The sequence below is a fragment of the Ambystoma mexicanum genome, chromosome 8 (genome assembly GCF_040938575.1).
Source record: "Ambystoma mexicanum isolate Mex_15411 chromosome 8, UKY_AmexF1_1, whole genome shotgun sequence".
In the NCBI taxonomy this organism is placed as follows: Eukaryota; Metazoa; Chordata; class Amphibia; order Caudata; family Ambystomatidae; genus Ambystoma; species Ambystoma mexicanum.
In genome coordinates, this window is record NC_090929.1 from 1,723,892,834 (window position 1) to 1,723,912,573 (window position 19,740).

At 47.2% G+C, this 19,740-nt stretch overlaps 1 protein-coding gene across 2 annotated transcripts in view; it reads right to left on the reverse strand.

The window, feature by feature from the left end:
* CTBP2 (C-terminal binding protein 2) overlaps nt 1-19,740 on the reverse strand; it is a 307,050-nt gene that overhangs the window by 134,271 nt on the left and 153,039 nt on the right. The window lies entirely within an intron of this gene.

The window sequence follows — 19,740 nt, forward strand, 5'->3', positions numbered from 1 at the left end:
ATTAATGGGTTATTGAATAAGCATGTAGAGGTAAAGAGGTATGAGGAGAGAATGTGAGGGTGGGTAAATGAATGTGAGAGGAGCAGTGTGGGGCCCACAGCAAGGTCATGTCTGATGGCCCCTGCCCCTGTTTACCATGCATGAGCCAGTAGGATTGAGCATGGCAAGGGTATGAAAACCCTGTTTTCATATTTTTATTAATTTAATGTAAGTGGTCTTGTACTGCGCCTGTCTGCCACAATTGGAGGCCTTGCTGCGCTTGTCACTGTAAGGAAAAAGGATGGGGGGGGGTCTTTAGTGGGACAGTGGGAGAAGCAGATGCGAAACCTGTGGCGTGTATGGGTGTAGGTCATCCGGTTCCTGAGTGCCTATCTGCCTTCTATGGGTTGGGCGGAGATACCTAGGAGTATGTTATCCACAGGAAAGAGCCGAAGATCTGATACACTACAGCGCTTTGTGTCTGGTTAGCTGCTGTTGTGGGAGAGTGTGACAGGCCTAAAGAGGAGAACTTAGTTTTGTTGGTGGCTGTTTGTGGAGGAGGGGTTGTGTGTATGTAGTGCAAGGTGCTAGGAGATCTTAGAGGTGAGTCGGTTAGTCGGGAAAGAGGCGAGTAGGCCTTACAAGTCAGAACAACTTGCAACCCTGCACTCCTTCCCCGGGTCATTTGCTGACAAATCTCATTTTTCTATCTCCCAATGCCACATGTCAATCCCCTCTCTCACTCTCTCTCTCAAACAGATGACATACATTACTCACAGTAATCGTATTTCTGGTGCTTGTATCTGCTTAGATGCATACAGTCCCACGTCTAGTGGTGATTGCAGAGTATTGCATCTTTCTTTCGAAGATCGAAAAGGGACATCGTCCTGGGCATGTTTGTAAAACTATCCCTACTGTGACGTGTAGTGAACCTATGATCCCTCACATGTCAAGGTCCCCCCGGTTGTTTTTGTTCTGCCATAAGGGAGCCTGATAGAATGTGTGAGTGAGTACAGAAGAAAAGAGCGTGTAAGATGTCTATGGGCCTCATTACGACCCAGGCGGAGGACCATGGTGAGATTAGCACCATGGTCAATGCCGGTGTCCGCCATGGCGGGATGGGGAATTACCACCCCATTCCGAGGTTGGCGGGGCGGTAATTCCCCATGCCGCCATGGCCCTTCCCCATTCCCATTTTTGCCCCATAGGGCTCAATGGGAATGGGGAAGGCGCTAATTACGGCACCGTAAATTACGGTGCTGTAATTTGATCCTAGGTCCCTTTGCGGGTTGGTTTTTTAATGCCTGCTAAAAGCAGGCGTTAAAGTGCAACCCGCAAAGGGACCTCGTAATCAGGCGTTAAGGGTTTAACGGCACTGACACCTTTTATGGCCCCGTAACCCCGTAACCCCTTAACGCCTGGGTCGTAATGAGGCCCTACGTTCCTTCAACTCCAAATGGGGAGGAAGCGTGGGCGCATGTGATTCTAAGCAGGTACAAGCAATAGAAATATGATTACGGTATTTAATGTATGTCTTCTGATGCTTGTAAATCTGCGTAGAATCACATAATGTGCATAGAGTAGCAAGCAGAATCAGGAGATGGTGGTAGAAGGTTTAAAGGAACAGCGGCAAAGAGATGTCTTAACACTGCTTGGCTCACCTGAGAATCAGTTATAGAGTGAGTGTCTAAGCAGTAATGCTGTGGAAAGGTGTGAACAAAACTCTGGATAGCTGCTTTGCAAATAGAATCTAGAGGAACATTTGCAATGAAAGCTATAGTAGCTCCTGTGCCTTGAGTAGAACGTGCTCTAGGCGCTAAGGCTAAATCTCTCTTAGAGAGAGATTAGCGCATGTGGATGTATTTAACGATCCATTTAGATATTGCCCACTTAGAGACAGAGTCCCCTTCTCTACCAGCGGCAACAGAGAAAGAAGTGATCTGTCTTCTGAAATGGTTTGTGTTATTGAGTTGTACACCACTGCTCTCCTAATATCTAGTCTATGGAGGCTTCTTTCAGCTGAGTTAGTGGGATTCTGAAAGAAAGGTGGAAGTTCAATGGACTGGTTTAGATGTGTCTGCAAAACCACTTTGTTGTTATGAATGGTAAGAAATGGGTCCTGAACTGAGAGAGCCTGTAGTTCACTAACTCTTCTAATGGAAGAAATAGCCCCCAGAAAAGCAGTCCTATAGGCAAGAGCCTTAAGAATAGCCTTGTGCATTGGCTCAAAAGGAGGACCATAAGTTTCGTAAGGACCACATTCAAGTCCCATCCCGGGAGTTGGATTAGAAATAGGCGGGTGAAGTCTTTTCACCCGTTCCATGAAAGCCTTGATTACAGGGATTTTCTACCAGGAAACCTTGCTCCGAGAGGTGGTCTAAGCAGCGAGGGAAGCAAGCAACGAGAGAAGCGCTTTGAAACACATTGTGTATAGGCGCTATATAAATAAACGATCATATCATAAGGTGGACCTTCAGTGAATTAAAAACTAGTCCTGAGTCTAAGAGGTCAGTTAGATAAAGGACTATGTGTGTGGGTGAACCGTCAATTGGGTTGATGTTACGAGTATGACACCAAATGACAAAACGTTTCACCTCAATGGAATAACAGGGCCTGGTATTTGGTTCACGTGCCTCTCTAAGAATGTCCGTATACCTTGGAGATGCTCAAACTCTATAACCTCAGGAGCCAAGCTGCTAAATTGAGAGTATGAGGACAGGGTGCAGAGGTGTCCCCTAATCCTGGAAGAACATGTTGTATGGGCAAAGCAGTTTCACTGGAGGGCACAGTGATATTCTCATGAGATGTGAGAACCATGGCTGCCGGGCCCACATTGGTGCTATCAGGATTAGTGTAACTTGTTCCTGGTGCATCTTGTGAATTATCCTGTTGAGGAGAGGAGTGGGGTCGGGGGGGTGTATGCCAACCTTCCTGACCATTTGATCCAGAGACCGTTCCCCTTGGACATCTTTTGGGGAAGCCTGGAGGATTCGTCCGGCAATGTGTGTTCTCCAGGGTTGAAACGATGTCGATGTTTGGAAGTCCCCATTCTGCAAAGACGTTGTGCAAAATGTGTTCGTGCAAGCGCAACTCGTGTTCTACAGGTATCCAAACGACTCTGCTGAGCACGTCTGCAAGAAGATCGTGTTCCCCTGGAACGTTCTGTGATAGGAGGAACATGTTGTGTTTGAGTGGCCATTTCCAAATGCTTTGTGCCAGCTTGGACAGCCCTGGAGAGGGAGTACCTCCTGTTTGTTTAAGTAAAACATGGCCGTTGTGCTGTCTGTAAGAACCAGGAAAGTCTTCCCTTACAGTTCTGTCTAAAAGGCTGTCAAGGCTTTGAAAACTGCTAGTAACTCTAACGGGCTGATGTGTTTGTTCACCACTGATTGTGACAACGTGCCGTGCACTGTCTGGTTTAGAAGGTGAGCTCCCCACTCTGACAGGGATGAGTCTCTGGGGGTGGTGAATGATTTCCCCTTAAGACGGTTGTCCTTCATCCACCACTGCAGTGATACCAGGACTTTCCAGACAACCACTCGATCGTCCCACTGACCACTTACCTGACACCATTGCTCGAGACCCACTCTTGCATAGGACTCATGCACAGACGGGTGTGTGGAACCAGGAGAATGCAGGCAGCCATCATTGATAAAAGCTGCATGGTTTTCCGTACGGTTATCTGACGACGGGCTACGTACTGAGGGATCTGGAACAACATGTTTTGGACCCTCTGATAGGAGGGGAAGACAAGCCTGTCATCTGTTCGATTCAGGGCCCCCAGAAATTGTTTCACTTGGCTGGGAACAAGACTTGATTTCTTTTTGTTAATAGAGTGCCCCAGTTGAAATAATAGGTCTATTGTCTTTGGGTGCTCTCCAGACACGCTTGATGCATATCTCCAGTTATGTGCCAGTCGTCTAGATAAGGGTACACCGGAACGGAACGTCTGCGCAGGTGAGCTGCTGCCACTACCAATACCTTGGTAAAAAGCCTCAGAGGTGAGGCAATGCCAAAGGGGAGTATTTTGAACTGATAGTGCGTGTCCTCTATCATGAACCTTAGGTACTTCCTGTGCTCTGGCAACATTGAAATATGAAAGTATGCATGTTTCATATCCAAGGTGGCCATGTAATCCCTGTGCCTCAGAAGTGGAATTACCTCCTGCAGAGTTGCTATCCTGAACCTCTGAGGCTTGACATACTTGTTTGTAGGGCACAGGTCTAAGACAGGGCACATGGTAAGGTCCTTTTTGAGCACAAGGAAGTAATATGGGACGAGTTCCATCGCTCCCTTTTGCAGCAGGGTCTGGACTTCTTCCAGGAGGATGAGGAGATGGTCTGTTCTTTGGTGGGTGATATTGAGGTGTTTTGAGAAACTCAATGCAATAACGGTCGCCTACAGTCTTGAGCACCCACTGGTCTGAAGTGATCCCCTCCCATGCATGGGTGAAGCATGTTATCCGACCTCCTACTGGAGATCCATGGGAGGGGACCTGAACTGTAGAGTCAGTTTCTGGTAGGATCAGCGTTAGCCTCTGGTGGCTGCATTCCTACCCCATCCCTTGCTGCACCGAAACCCCTGCTGTTAGAGGCTTGATACATGCTGTACACTCCTTGGCATGGAGATTTGCTTGTGCTGTAGGAACCCTGAGCAGTTTGAGAGAAGGATTGCCCACGGAAGGAGCACAGGTATTGAAAACCCAGTGCTGCACGTACGGCCTGCTAAAAATCTGGTTGAGAGATTTTAGTGTCTCATGCTTTTTTTTGCTGTCTCGAGAGTGTCATGCACTGCCATTCCAAAGAGAGCTGAGTCTTCAATGGGCTTATTGATAAGTGAGGCTTGCATCTCGGGTTCAAACCCAGAGTTCTTCAGCCAAGTATGGCGTTTAAAAGAATCCGTTCTGCGAACACCCGGCGAGCCATCTCCATGGTGTCAAGGGTGTTCTTTAGAATATTTAGTGGGACCTGACGTCCCTCCTGCACAATCGCAAGTAATTTTGATTTAGATGGTTCAGGAACATTCTGAAGTCTGTCCTGTACCAGACTACACGGGACATCACTGAAGCTGGTAAGGAGAGTGTTGTTATTGGCAATGTGGGTACTATAGTGTGCCGAAGAAGTCATTCTCTTACCCCTTACAGTTCTTATCGGGAGGAGCCTCCGCTGAAGACAGGGGAACGCCTGAACGCGTCCTAGTTGTGGTAACTACCAGGGAGTCCGGAATGGAGTGTTCCCGAATATAGAGGGGATCGGAGGGTGCGAGTCGACACATCTTTTCAACGTGCGGATTCACTGCCCAAGTAAGGCAGGGCTTAAGTGAAGAGGGGACAAATAGGCTTCGTAATGGAGTTGAGAAGGGGAATAACCTGGCTGACCAGAACCTTTTCTTTGAGAAAGTCATCCACAAAGTGGAGTCAGGCACCGCCTCCTGAGTAACAATCTTGAAGTAGTCCACTGCCTGCCTGATAATGTTATTGAAGAGCCGCTGGTCGTCAATAGGGGAAGCCTCCCTGGGCTGGGTAACAGGAGGGGAGACTAAAAAGATATTATGAGGCTCAGCATTGGTAGTGGGCCAGGCCCCCTGGTCATCGGCATCAAGCCATGTGTCTGGGTCCCGAGAGACAGGATCCTGGACACATCATCTTGGTCCGGGACATAGAACATGTCTTCATCTTGATCATACTGAACCCCCAGAAAAATATCTTCAGAGGGATCAGGTAACTTGAGTCCAGGAGAGGTAGGGCGGACCACTGGGGACTGAAGCCTAGGGTTATCCTTGAAGGAATGAGTTGTCTTGTGAAGAATCTCGTCAAATCTTGCTGAAAAACCAATGAACTCAAAGACTTTGTCCATACACTCCTCAGACCTTTCCCTAGTCCAGGAGCTGGTAGTTGGAGTTTCTGGAAGTGGGAAATCTAAGTCTTCCTGAATAGGGCCTTTGGGCACTTGTAAGGACATGTGACAATGCAAAGGAGGCCTGGGTATAGCCTGGCGGCAAAGAAGAGGGTGTATTGGGACCAGACCCATGGGAAAGAGCCTTAGTGTGCTCTTCCCATAATTTAGGGTAAGTTTGGCTTAAAGAAGCGTGTTTTGACATGTCGGAAACAGCCACCAAATCTTTAGGGGAGGCACCCAGGAAAATGGAAGACTTGATACAATGCGTCACATGCAACGGCGGAGGCGCAATGGGCTCAGAACCATCAGTATCACCAGGCCCTGCCGAAACATTTGACGGGCTCGCAGATGTCAGAGGCCTTTTCTACGGTATCATCAAAGGAGGCCGAGGGCTTGTGTGTTTAGTCTTGGCGGTGTGAGAATGTGTGCCCCTGTCGCTAGTGGGTGTTCTCCCCATAGCAGTGCGTTCGGCATGCCTAGTGGGGCTGGGGACGGCAGTCGGCTGACTCCACCACAATGTCTTCGGCCTCCGAACTGGGGCCTTGGCTGCTGGAGGGATCCTCGTCTGCCCACCGCTTCATGAGCCTTCTTTAAGCGTTTTAGGCTTAAAGAGTCAACAGGCCTTGCAAAGCCGCTCGTCGTGGTCACGAGGTGAGCAGTTATTACACTCCTTATGAGTGTTCCTCCACGGAAACTTCCTATCACAGAATTCTTTTTAAATGGATTCTCTAAACGGAAATGTTTAGAATAAGGGTCCACACTCTCCCTACTGTAAATGGCGAAGCCCGATGGTGAAGGCTGTCGCCAGCTGTCAGGAATCCAATCGGAGATTCGTAGGACGGCAAACAGGAAATGGTCGGCGAAGAAATCGGCAAAAGGATGCATCAGAAACATGAAGAAACCAGCAATAAATCTCGTTAACACGAGCTCCACGTGAAAGCTACCGATCAGTATCGTGGAAAAAATTTATCTGGGGAACCTTGATGCGTGAGGGATCATGGGTGCACTACACATCAAGATAGGGATAATGTTACAGACACGCCTAAGTCAACCTCCCTTTTTTTTCGATCTTCGAAAAAAAGATGCAATACTGCGCGATTACCACTAGATGTCAGACTATATGCACAGCATTTCATTCTAAGCAGATTCACAAGCTTCAGAAACATTGTATCACATAAGGAGCAAAACAAGCATCTGTGAATTGGCAGATGAGGGAAAGGGCCAGTACGGAAACTCCAAATATTACCATGAGGGACTTGCTAAGAGTTATTGGAGGGAAGAACCTTTGTTTCAGAGGAACGTCTGTTAGACCTTTAAGGGCCTCAATCACCCAGACAGATGAACATTCATTAAAATGATGCTGGCAATTCTGTTTCTGGAAGGTCCCCCCTACCATAAATGCTCCATGCCAAAATGATAGTGCAACATGTGCCTTTCCCGAGACCCTCAGCCCCAATCTTGCAGTGGCACAGGACAGCTTCAAAGGTCACATGTACATTTCTGACTGCTGCTTCAAGATACAATTCCTGCAGGCGGAGGTCGCTTATTAATCATCTGCACCTTTCATCTAAATTATAATGATTGTATGCCTTAGTTAGTCTAGTGGTGCATACATCTATACATATAGGCCTTGCCTGGTTGTTTCATGGTGACTGCAAAGGGCACACAATTATAAAGCCACAACAATTTGATATCACATCAGTGCCAGGTCTGAACTGAGCTGTGAGCTTGGCATGCTTGACATGATGTATATTGGCGCCTGGGCTGACTGTCTCCACAACTGTTATGTGGAACAATATCCAGTATGGTACCCCTTTAATTCTCCTACCTGGAGGGTAACACCTTGCCCCCGGGCACAAAAGCTTCTCCCAGGAGGTATCATGGGAACAGTCCTTCAAAGGCAGCCCTGACATAACAAAGCCAGCTTAACACCAGGGTACTGATCCCTGGAGTCCCTTTGAATTCATCTGGCATAGGAACGGGGCGGGGGGCAGGGTTAAAGAAACAAGAGTGGTTAGGTAGGCCTAGGGAAGGGTCCCAGCACCATGGTTTCAGTTTGGGAGCCTTTCCACTTCCCTATCCCCTCCGTTTCCTGCAGGCAAGATACTCTGGGTTTGTTGTCATAAGACAAAAATCACTTCTTACAACAGAATGCAGTGCGGAGGCTGCTGGTCAAATGCCCCAGCACCTGCCACTCAGTTGCTCACTCATCACCTGTTTTCACACCTTCCAGGTAGCTTCTTAAGGATTTGAGGGCAACTTTGGGCAGACTGCATTCAGGATGTTGCTGGTCATGTGACCAGACCCTACCACTCAGTTGCTCCACCCATCACCTATTTAACCAGACCTGCTTAGGCGTCCCCTTTGCTGGCGTCCTCAGCAAAAGACAGACAAAGTCAAGAACCTCGCCTGTCTGTGCCTGTTCGGACCTGATAGACCAAGGGCCAGACCCACTATCCTGCATTCCACCTACAAAGCAGTTGCTACAACTACTACTCACCAAAAGAAATCGCCATGTGCCACCTCCCTCCAGGAGGCGGAGTGACAATCATCCACAGGAGCAATTGGTCATGCTCCATCATCCCCTCTCCCAGAACAAGCTTGTTCGAATCACTCGTCTGCCGGTTCCCTTTATCTCACAAGGAATCCATCGCCTTTCACTGCATCTACAGACGGCCCTGCAGAAGTGACTCTTTCATGGCTGATATCTCCAACATACTCTGCTCTGCCAAACTAGCACACACCAATAATGTCTTCCTCAGAGATTTGAATGTCCCTGAATCCCACAGCGAGAACCACTTGAAGCATGCTTTTTGCACTTACCAGATCCATAGACCTTCAGCAAATTGTGCTCTTCCCCACGTACAACAAAGGCAACACCCTAGACTTACTCTTCACATCATCCCCCTGCATCCCCTGTGCGGACCCTATCCCACTTGACTGGTCTGACCATGCCACCATCCCAATATCAGTCACCCACTTGACTACAGCTCACAAAGGTCAGGCTAAACGCCCCATCACTCAACGCTGCTCATTCAAAATCTTCCCGGCCCGTGAGCTAGAAGCAAACTTCACAGACTTCCCCGCCAGTCCTCGGTACTCCAGTTATGCATCTGGTGGACACTTATGCCCCCCATAAAGCCAACAGGGCTAAGGCCATGCAACCCACCCCTTGGTGCACCCCAAGCTCGCCTCCAGTAAACGCTCAATCAGAGCCCTAGAGAAAATGTAACCGTGGCGACCTCACCAACCTCTAATTTCTTACTGCAGGATTCTGATTACCAAGGCCAAAGCTGACAACGACTCCACCGCCACGGAGCAGCCTCTAACAGGAGCAAAGTCCTCTTTGAAGTAGTAAAGTATTGCGCCTAAACCTCACTCAACCCCGAGGTGCCAGACACTCAGGAACAAATGTGACAGAATAAACAACTATTTTATTGAAAAAATAGACAAAATTCAACAAATAATTGAATCAACCTCCCATAACAAACACGTGTGTACATGTGCGTTATAAATGACATATGTTATGTTATGTTACTTTGCATTTATAGAGCGCCTTATGGATCATTGGTATGATCTCAAAGCGCTGGTAGGTTGAACGCCCTCGGGAACCGTAGTTCAAGTCAGTTGAAAGAGAGAGAGAGAGTCATAAGGTGCGTGGGCGCACCAGATATGTGTGCAGCTGGTGAGGCACATGTATGATAGCTGCTTCTTAGCGGTAGGTGAGGTGTTCGGGAGGTCAGGAATATGTGTTCATTCTGGAGGGTTGACACCCAGACTGATTTCTGGCTGCGTTAGGCCTGAGGAGACGCTTAGGCTAGCTGTGTGTGCTCAGTTAGCTGAGTTTAATTAAGATGTTGAGGAGTAAGCGGCAGGTGTTAGTATGAGAACAGCTATACAGAATGTGTCATAGTATTGCTGTGTTCTAGTTGAGTGGTGGTGTATAGCAGAGAGTAAGCGTGGTAGTGTGATATGGTGGTTTTCAGTAGGCCTTTCTATCCAGTCCGTCCGTTCCATCCACTCCATCTGTTCCATCCATCCCATCCGTTCCATCCACTCCATCTGTTCCATCCACTCCATCCGTTCCATCCACTCCATCCGCTCCATCCACTCCTTCCACTCCATCCACTCCATCCACACCATCCGTTCCATCCACTCCATCCACACCATCCGTTCCCTCCACACCATCCGTTCCCTCCACACCATCCGTTCCATCCGTTCCATCCACACCATCCATTCCATCCGTTGCATCAGTTGCATCCACTCCATCCGTTCCATCCGTTCCATCCATTCCATCCGTTCCATCCACTCCATCCGTTCCATCCACTCCATCCGCTGCATCCACTCCATCCACTCCATCCACTCCATCCACTCCATCCACACCATCCACACAATCCACTCCATCTGTTCCATCCACACCATCCGTTCTATCCACACCATCCGTTCCATCTACACTATCCATTCCATCCGTTGCATCTGTTGCATCCAGTCCATCCACTCCATCAGTTCCATCCACACCATCCATTCCATCCGTTGCATCCATTCCATCCACACCATCCGTTCCCTCCACACCATCCGTTCCATCCACTCCACCCGTTCCATCCACTACAACCGTTCCATCCCCTTTATCCGTTACATCCCCTCCGTCCGTTCCATCCCCTCCGTCCGTTCCATCACCTCCGTCCGTTCCATCCCCTCCATCTGTTCCATCCACTTCATCCGTTCCAGCCACTTCACCCCTTCCGGCCACTTCACCCCTTCCGGCCACTTCACCCCTTCCAGCCACTTCACCCCTTCCATCCAGCTTCATCCCTTCCATCCGCTTCACCCGTTACACCTAATACATCCGATTCATCTGCTTCATCCGTGTCATCCACTGCATCCATTTCATCCATTGCATCTGTTTTATTCGTTTCATCCATTTCATTTCTTTCATCCACTCCATTCCATTCTGTTTAGTTTATCCGTTTTAGTTTACACTGGCAATTTTAGTTTTCCATTTTTCACGATCGGGTCACAATGCTTTTTTGATTCGGCAACCTTGGGTTACTGTCTATTGTAGCTGATTAAACTGTTTGTGTTAAAAGTCGATTTTTAGGGGAATAGCCACATTTTCAGTGATTTGCGGAAAGACATGAGGTCTTTGTGGGGTAGAAGTGAGTTCCATAGAGTGGGGGCCAAGGCTGAGAATGATGATCCACCCAACCTGACTGTGTTGGTTTTTGGTATAACTAGGAGGCGGGCAGAGCTTTATGTTAGAGTGCGCGGTGGATGATAAGGTTTTAGTTTGTCCTGAAGGTATTGAGGTCCAGTTTTATGCATTGCTCGGTGTGAGATGCATAATGTTTTGAAGGTCACCCTTCGGCCAACCGGGAGCCAGTGCAGAGTTTTGAGGGCTGGGGAGATGTGATCCCTTGGGCCAAGAGCTAGTAGCAGTTTGGCTGCAGCATTTTGTGCTCTTTGTAGTTTAGTCAGGTGGTATCATATCATACCATTAGTCCCTCCCTGCATTCCAGAATGCACATTGCCCCTTTGGACTGAATTCGCTCCTCTCTCTCCCCCAGACCTTCTAAAAACAATTGCTAACCCAAAACCTACTTCCTACTCTGACGATATCATCCCAGGCTCCATCAATAAACAATTGATGGGGCTGGTGCTCAATTCCCTACCTAGCATCCTTAATGCTTCCCTCACAGAAGGGTAATTTGCGGAGATCCTCAAAACTGGTGTCATACGACCTCTATTGAAAAACACGACACAAGAACCAGACGACCTGACCAACTACCGGCCCATTACAAACTTCCAGTTTATTGACAAAGATGCCACCGCTTACTCCCTGCCACCATACCAGACCTCCCAAACGGCCAGCTTTTCTGACACCTGGGAACTTGGGTTGACAGGCGAACTGATGATCTACCCAGTCTGTCCGCGTTTCTCCAGACACGTCAGGGCTGAATCATACATAGCTTTATGGATCAAAGTCAAGATCTTATAATGGATTCTGGCCTGGATAGGGACCATATGATCCCGATGGCCACTATGATACACAGTCGAGAAGGCCATATTTCTAAGCCTTTGAAAGCGGGTAATATGATGTTTATTTATACTGAGGTAGAGGCTGTTGGGTGCACATATTGGCCCTAGGGATTGTGGCACAGTCAGAGGTAGACAGCATTGGACAAAGTTGTCTGAGAATCCTACGGTGAAAGTTGGTAGAGCTCACCAGGCCACTACATTGAGGATCCATCAACAAGGATGAGTCAAGGTAAACACCCAAAGCCTTTACTTTCATCGCCATTTTTACAGACCAGTTAGATTTTGACAGGTCTAAACATTTGTGAAGTTCTCTTCGCTACAGGTGCCACGGGGGAATGACCACAATCTCGGTTTTGGATGTATTAAATCCTAGCCAATCAGCAGACATCCACTCAGAGATGTCTTGGAAGATGGATTCAATTCTTCTCATTGTGACGTTGCAGTGTAAAGATTATCTGACTGTCTTCAGCATCATTTTGGAAAGACCCACCCCATGATTCATCAACATGTTGTGCAGAGGATTCATATTTTACACGGCCTCCGGTAGTGGCCCTGTAGTTATGGTTAAGTTGCTCAACCCATACAATGAACACTTTTTGGGTGGTTCATAACTTTGCCGCCGTTTGACCAATTGCTCCAAACATTGCAAAATTAAAAGTATATGGCCACCTCGGAATGATTGTGCAAAGTTTGGTGTGGTTTTGGCAAGGGGGGGCAAAGTTAGAGGGGGGTCCCAAAACCTTTGAAACCCTCATAGACATAATGGAAAAAAACATTGTGCACGCCTATAGTCCAAACCGCTGCAGGGATTTGCACCAAACTTGCATGAGGATCGGTGGCTTTGTCCCAAAAGTGTGCTTTTGCAGATTTGGTGTATATCTGCCCAGTAGTATACAAAAAAATTGTGACTTCTGCGTCCGGTCCACGGACTAATTTCCTGATTTGGTGTATTTGATGTTGTGGGCACCTCTGGACTAATCAGAGAGCCAGGAGACATTCGGGGACATCAAACGCGCACACTGATTGGTCAATTAAAAATGTGAGGCGTGTCAAAATCTTTGAAAGGGACGGCATCCTGGGATGTTCGCGTACTTGACAAAAGGACATTCTTTGAAACACTTGTGTATAGGCGCGTTATAAATGCCATATCATATCATATCAACTCCATTTGCATAATTCATCATTATAGGCTCGATGAAAAGCTGTTTTTTAATGGCTTAGAACTTTGGCGCCAAACAATGAAACTGAATGAAATCTTGCAATATAATTTTAGGCGCAACCCCCGAAAGGTTCGGCACAGTTTGGTGCAGTTTTGCCTAGGGAGGGGGGGGTATTAGAGATTTTTTTTACAAATCTACACAAAAGTTTGCAAACAGATTTTAGACTCAAATGTGAATGTTTTCACAAAATTTGGTAGGATATTGTCAAGAGGGGGCAAAATTAGAGGGGGGCACAACATTTTTAGGTGGCTTATAACTTTAATGCCGTTTGACGAAATCAAAAAGATCATAGACCCAGAATTGAATGTTTATGCAACGTCTGGATGGATTTTGTCAAATAGGGGTTGTTATGTGCCTATTTTTTGTATGTATATTTTGACCCTTTTCATAGGCACGTTATAAATGCCATATCATATCGAAACATACGACATGGATGGATTTGTAGCAAACCCGTGTAAGGAGCATTGGCAAGGACCTGAAAGCACGGTTTTGCAAATGTGACCATGTTTTATTTTTTGAAAGGTCTTGATTGTTGGTCATAGTACCAGTATTAAGAACAAGTTTGTTTGGAAACTCGACGGAGTTCGTCTGGAAATAGTAAATAATTACACGTACCTTGGGATTCCTATGAGGACCCGCCATCACCAATCAGACCAGGGTGACTATGTAACTAATAAGGTGCTCATGAAAAGGCAGGTGCTCAAAAGGAACATTAATATCAAGGGAGGACAAAGGACTGAGGGATTGATCACCATGTATAAACGCAGCATTGTGCCGGGCACATTATATGGCACTGGCTCCTTATGCGCAACTAATATGATATGGCTAGATCGATCGTCTAGAGGGCAAACTATTCCGCTCAATCATTGGTGTACCTTCGTCAGTGCCAGTGCAGGCGCTGAGGCTGGAGTTTAGGCTCCGATAGTTAAGATCATTATGGCGCCTAGCGCTGTGATACCTTCGGGTCCTGGGCGTGTATGTATCAAATAAATAAATAAATGGCTATTACAGCAAGGTGAATTTGTCCTTTCATTTCATTTGACTCATAATCATCACAATAGACTGTTAGGCCTTATAGGCAAACATTATTTGAAATCACTACCTCTCTCTCTCTAGGACGGACCCCTCTCTTCTCTCTGCACACTTAAAGCTCTCCTCTCCCCTTGCCTCGGCACACCGAGCGTGCCCACCCGGATTCAAAGTCACCAGACCCATGAAAACATTGACAGCGGTTGCCTTTGCATCCACCTACTCTCCACCTCCTATCCCTGTGGCTGACTCTCACCCTGACACAGCCCTCGCTAACCTCAACCTCGCCATCACCAACCCCCTTGACATTCTTGCCCCTGTCATAAGGGTCCGACTGAAGCCTTCCAAAAAGTGTAACTCTTGGTACGATTACTATTTGGCTGCCCTTAAACGCAAGTGTAGGGCAGCTAATCAGAAATAGAATGTGTGAAGTGGACCCTCTGACAAACTGGCCTGCTGCTTCCTTCAAAGGCAATATCGTCTCTACATCCGCACCAAGAAAATGTATTTATTCAAGCCTGCATCTCCGGCCGAACTTTTCAAAGCCTGTGAGGAACTGGCCAATCCTGCAGCAGCCTCCTTTTCTGTCACACCCAGCCAGGGCCTTTGCTCGGCCCTGGCTACTCACTTCACTGCAAAAACCCAAGACATACTTTCCTCTCTTACTCCCACACCACATTTTACACCAACACCCCTAGAACCTCCCTCGGCCCCTCAACCACTTCTCCTCTCTTCTCTCACTCCCATCACACCTGATGAAGTTGCCAGACAAGTCCGGTCTATGAAGGCCCTCATTCAAACAGGTGGACCCCAGCCCCTCCAAAACCATTAAGGACAAAATTGACTCTCTTACTCCAGCCTTGGCCGATCTCTGCAACCTCTCTTTTGTCGCTGGAGTTTTCACAACTTCTCTTAAGCACTCCCTTGTGCACCCTCTGCTTAAGAAACCCTCTGCTGACCCCTCCATTCTGGCAAACTACTGCCCCATCTCTATCACCCCTTTCCTGGGCAAACTCCTGGAGAAGCTGGCTACCTCTCAGCTCACCCTCCACACTGAATCTGCTGTCACCTACTCCACCTCACTCATATCTGACTGTCTGTCCGCAATTCAGTCATGGTGTGCTGCAAACGACCACTGCTTCAACGCCAGTAAGACTGAGATCGTTCGCATTGGAACTCCTGCTCCCGCTTTCCCACTCTCACTCTGGCCAGCCTCCCTTGGCCCTGCGCCGGCACACACATGCGAGGAAAAAACATTGGGGGTTATCTTCGACTCCACTCTCTCCTTCTCCACTCACATTTCGAACATCACTAAAAAGTCCAACTACCAGCTGCACCTCCTCAGATGTACTGTTCCTTTTCTCACCTTCCCCCAGCGGCTCACTGTTTCCAGCGCCATGGTTCTCTCAAGGATTACTACTGCAATAGCCTATTTCTCAACCTCCCTGCCTCTGCTCTGCACCCTCTGCAACTCATCCAAAACAGAACCGCAAGACTTATCCTTGGCCTCAAGCCCACGGCTCCCTGTGTCTGCAAGGACCAAGTTCAAGACCCTCTGCATAGTCCACAAGGCTTTCTGGGGCAAGGGACCTACCTATCTGCAATGATGCCTACCTAAATACTGTCCCTCCCGAGCCCTCCGCTCATCTACCTCCAACCTTCTGTGAGTGAGCCGGTTCTCTAAGCAGAGATTTGGAGGGAGATCTTTATCCTCATCAGGGGCCTCCATCTTGAAGAGCCTCCCTACCGCACTCTGTCTCGAGCCTGATCTCCTAAAGTTCCGGAAACCCCTTAAGACATTCCGCTTCTCCTCTTCCTTTGTTCTCCCTCTACCCTGCTAACCTCTCCCTCCGCTCTATCCCTCTGTTTCCCCACAGCATGTCGACTCACCGCCAGGTGTACCTCAGAGTCTCACAGATCCCCGGCACCCTCGGCCGTCCTCCAGCACTTGCCTCAGGGCCTGCACTTGTCTCATTGCTACTGCACTCGGTCAATTACTCATTGAGAATGGCATTTCTCAGCACTTACCCAGTTCCTGACCAATTGGGGCATCCATATTCTCCCCCCCTCTTCATTTATCCTCCTCCCCCTCCCCTCTCCTGTACCATCTGTGCACTTGCTCGATCTGAACGTACCACGCTTTGAAGATCGTCCATCTCTTCCTCCCGGTCCCCCGTCCTGCTGGTGGCGCCTCTATGCTCTTGGAAAAACTGCAGAATCGTCATCAGACCTGTTTGTTGTTATCTACACTGGTAATTGTATTTATGCACTTACTATATACCTGGGCAGACTGGTTATCGTTCAGAAACTCAAGGGCTCTGAATGACTGTTGTTTTTCTCCCCTGCACCCTCCCTCCCTCTTTGAGCGCCTTCAAACAATTGCCTGTGTATAGGTGCTTTACAAATAAACATTACCATACCTTACCCATACCTAACTGACATCTATTTGTAGAAAAGCAGGCATCCATGCATAAGTATTGCTCTGAAGTAGGACTCTCCTTGCAAGACTTGGTTGCCACGCCGGCTGCGGCCAAGGACATGAAAACTAAAACCATAACATGGGATATAAACTCCAGCCTCGCCCATTTGCATCATAAGAGCAATTATGCCACATTCGCTACTCAGGGCTTTTGTTACAATTGCCCTAGGAGTTATTTAATCAAAGCAGCTTCTTTACAACTGAAAAGATTTTTTATGTGCCTAAGGTTGATCATCCAGCCTACTAACAAGCATACTGGCGGTTGGATGGGTATTCCTTATAAAGAAAGACTTTGTAGAATATGTAGAGTTGATATAGAAACATCTCAACATGTTCTCACAGCCAGTGGACCCTTGTCCAAATTATACAAGAAAGGGTATCGACACCTGGTATCACATTTCGACTTTGTTACTTCTGACCAATTCTGGAGTACGTTATATTGTGCAGAATCGCTAGTGATTACTACAAATGCCCTTTATATCTGGAAAAAAGTCCAGAAGATCAAATTCTAGTATTCCTATGCTTTTATAACTATTATGAATTGTATTTTCTATTTTTGTTATGTACATGGAGTACTATGGATTTTATTTTTATATATATGAATATTGAATGTAACCTTTTTTTCTACTGTTTCAACTTTGATGAATTTAATGTTTATAAGTGTTCTTATTGGATGTGTTTAAGGTTTTTGTTAATCAAATACACAATAAATTTAAAAAATTCAAAAAGTGTTACAATGTAGGTACACAAAATAGTGATATACTATCTAGTTTAGTTTAGTTTATTCATTTGTAATGAGCACCAGACCCAGGGGTATTAGGGCGCAGGATGAACAGGTTATTCACAACTTGGTTACAGGTTACTTATGCAATACAGTATTACATTATGACAGTGATGGCAGACATTTACAGGTTTACAGCAAAGTTTACAGAACAGTTTACAAATTTACAAACAAGCAGGAGGGCATATAGATTACAAATTTACATCTCAATATGCTTCCTATGTTATAGGGTGTTATTAGTGCTCGACTGAGGTATAGCCTGTGGCCATGGCCAGTGGCCAGATTGTCTGGGTCATTCCCGGACAATCTGGCTACTGGCCATGACCATGAGTGGGGTGTTAAAGTGGGCATGGCCACCAGGGGCCGTCTATGTAGTAATGTTTTTTGAAATCGGGATAGGTTTGAATGGGAAATAAAATTCTGCTTGTGGCTACAGCCCGAAATGTCGGACCGGATTGCAGCAAACCTGCGCGAGGCGCACCAGCAAGGACATGAAAGCAGCTTTTGCAAATCTGTCCTGGGTTTTATTTTTCTAAAAGTGTCAAAATGTAAGTACAAAAAACAGTGATATAACTTTGGTGCCTGGGCAGTGGGCCTGGCCCTGAGCAAGGACAAATGTGTACTCTGATTTGCTTATTGGGGCAGGCGACATGGCCAAAGCCCTGTGATCTCATTGATGATGGCATTTGCAATGTCATCTTTGATGTCCTGGGTGTTACTGTTATCAGTGCATGATGGTGGCACGAGTTATGGTTGCACAGCTTAGCATAACTGTAGAAGTTCTTGTTTTTTTATTTTACTTGCAACGATAACAACTTTTTTTCCCTCATTACATTAGGATTTTCACATCCGATAGAAAGTCCTTGACCGTCATATGTAGCGTCTGGGTCCACTCATCAAAGACCCCTATATAGACATCCACCAATATGCGGACGATACTCAGTTGTACATGAGCGTAAAAAAGCCGACAGGACATCAGTTGTGTCTGCGATCATATAGCCATCATCTATCAACCAGTCCTGGATGTTGACTGCCTACCTCAAACTTATCGCAGCCAAGACGAATTTGCACTCATCGGTCCCCTGCTAAACAACAACTTGCCCAACCATGGTTTAGTGGTATCTGCCTACAAGTATTTAATCCACAACTCTCGGATTCAGCAACATACTTAGGCTTCACCATTGACCGCAACCTGTCCTTCCAGAAACACATACCCAAGAAGCCCAAACAGCCTGGCTCCAAATTTCCACCCTTTGCAAAACCAAAGCCTTCATCCCACCGCAGAACTTCTGGATCCTAGTGCAGGCTCCTAGTCTTGCACATCGATTGGGGGAAATGTACATCCTGAGAGGGTTCCCAGCCGCTCACCTGTCTCCCATTAAAGCACTCCACCACACTGAAGCACGTCCAATTGAGGGTGTGCAGTTATCTGACCAAATCACCCCAGTCCTATGTGAACTACATTCAGGGCTCAAGTCGAGGGTTCACGCAGGTGGATGGTGTCCACCCACTTTTTTCAGAGGGTGGACATCGTCCCTCCTGTGTATGTGTTAGCCTGTGCCGGACCCAGGACAGAATTGGGAATGATAGAAAGTACCACACTTAGTTAGAATTGTGAACATTAGCCTGTGTCACATTTATATAGGATTGTGAAGGTTAGTAAGTGCCACACTCAGATAGAATTGTGAACATTAGCCTGCGCCACATCTAGAAGGGATCATGAGTGTCGACTGGTGCCACATCTAGATACAATAGCAAATATTAGCCATTGCCACATCTAGACTGCATTGGGAATATTAACAATGCCACATCCAGATAGAATTGTGAATGCTAATATTGGCATGCGTCATATATAGACAGGATTGTGAATATTAGCCAGTGCCGGATCTAAATGGAAATGCTGAGATATTCACAAGCCACACCTGGAAAGAACGTGGAGAATGTATCACTTATCACTTCTAGATAGCGAAGCCAATAACCGACCCACTAACAATCCCACCCCTGTGCATACACCTCTCAAACTCTAACCAAACACAAGCACAACCTTAAAGCACAACAAACCGCACAAACTTCACTACACCGCAACAACAAAACAAACCACACAGCTTCGCACAACAGCATATGATGGCTACCGACTGGTAAAGCACCCCCAAGCTCAGCGAACGGTGTTAACCGAACTGAAGCTGCCAACAGCACATCACAGCTCTCTTGCACTTATCCCGCTCACTCACCCCTGTCAGCCCCCATTCCTTTTCAAACCCTCCAGAGCACCAGGGCACCATTCCGGTGGTGATTGTGCGCGGTCCTTTAACATTAGCA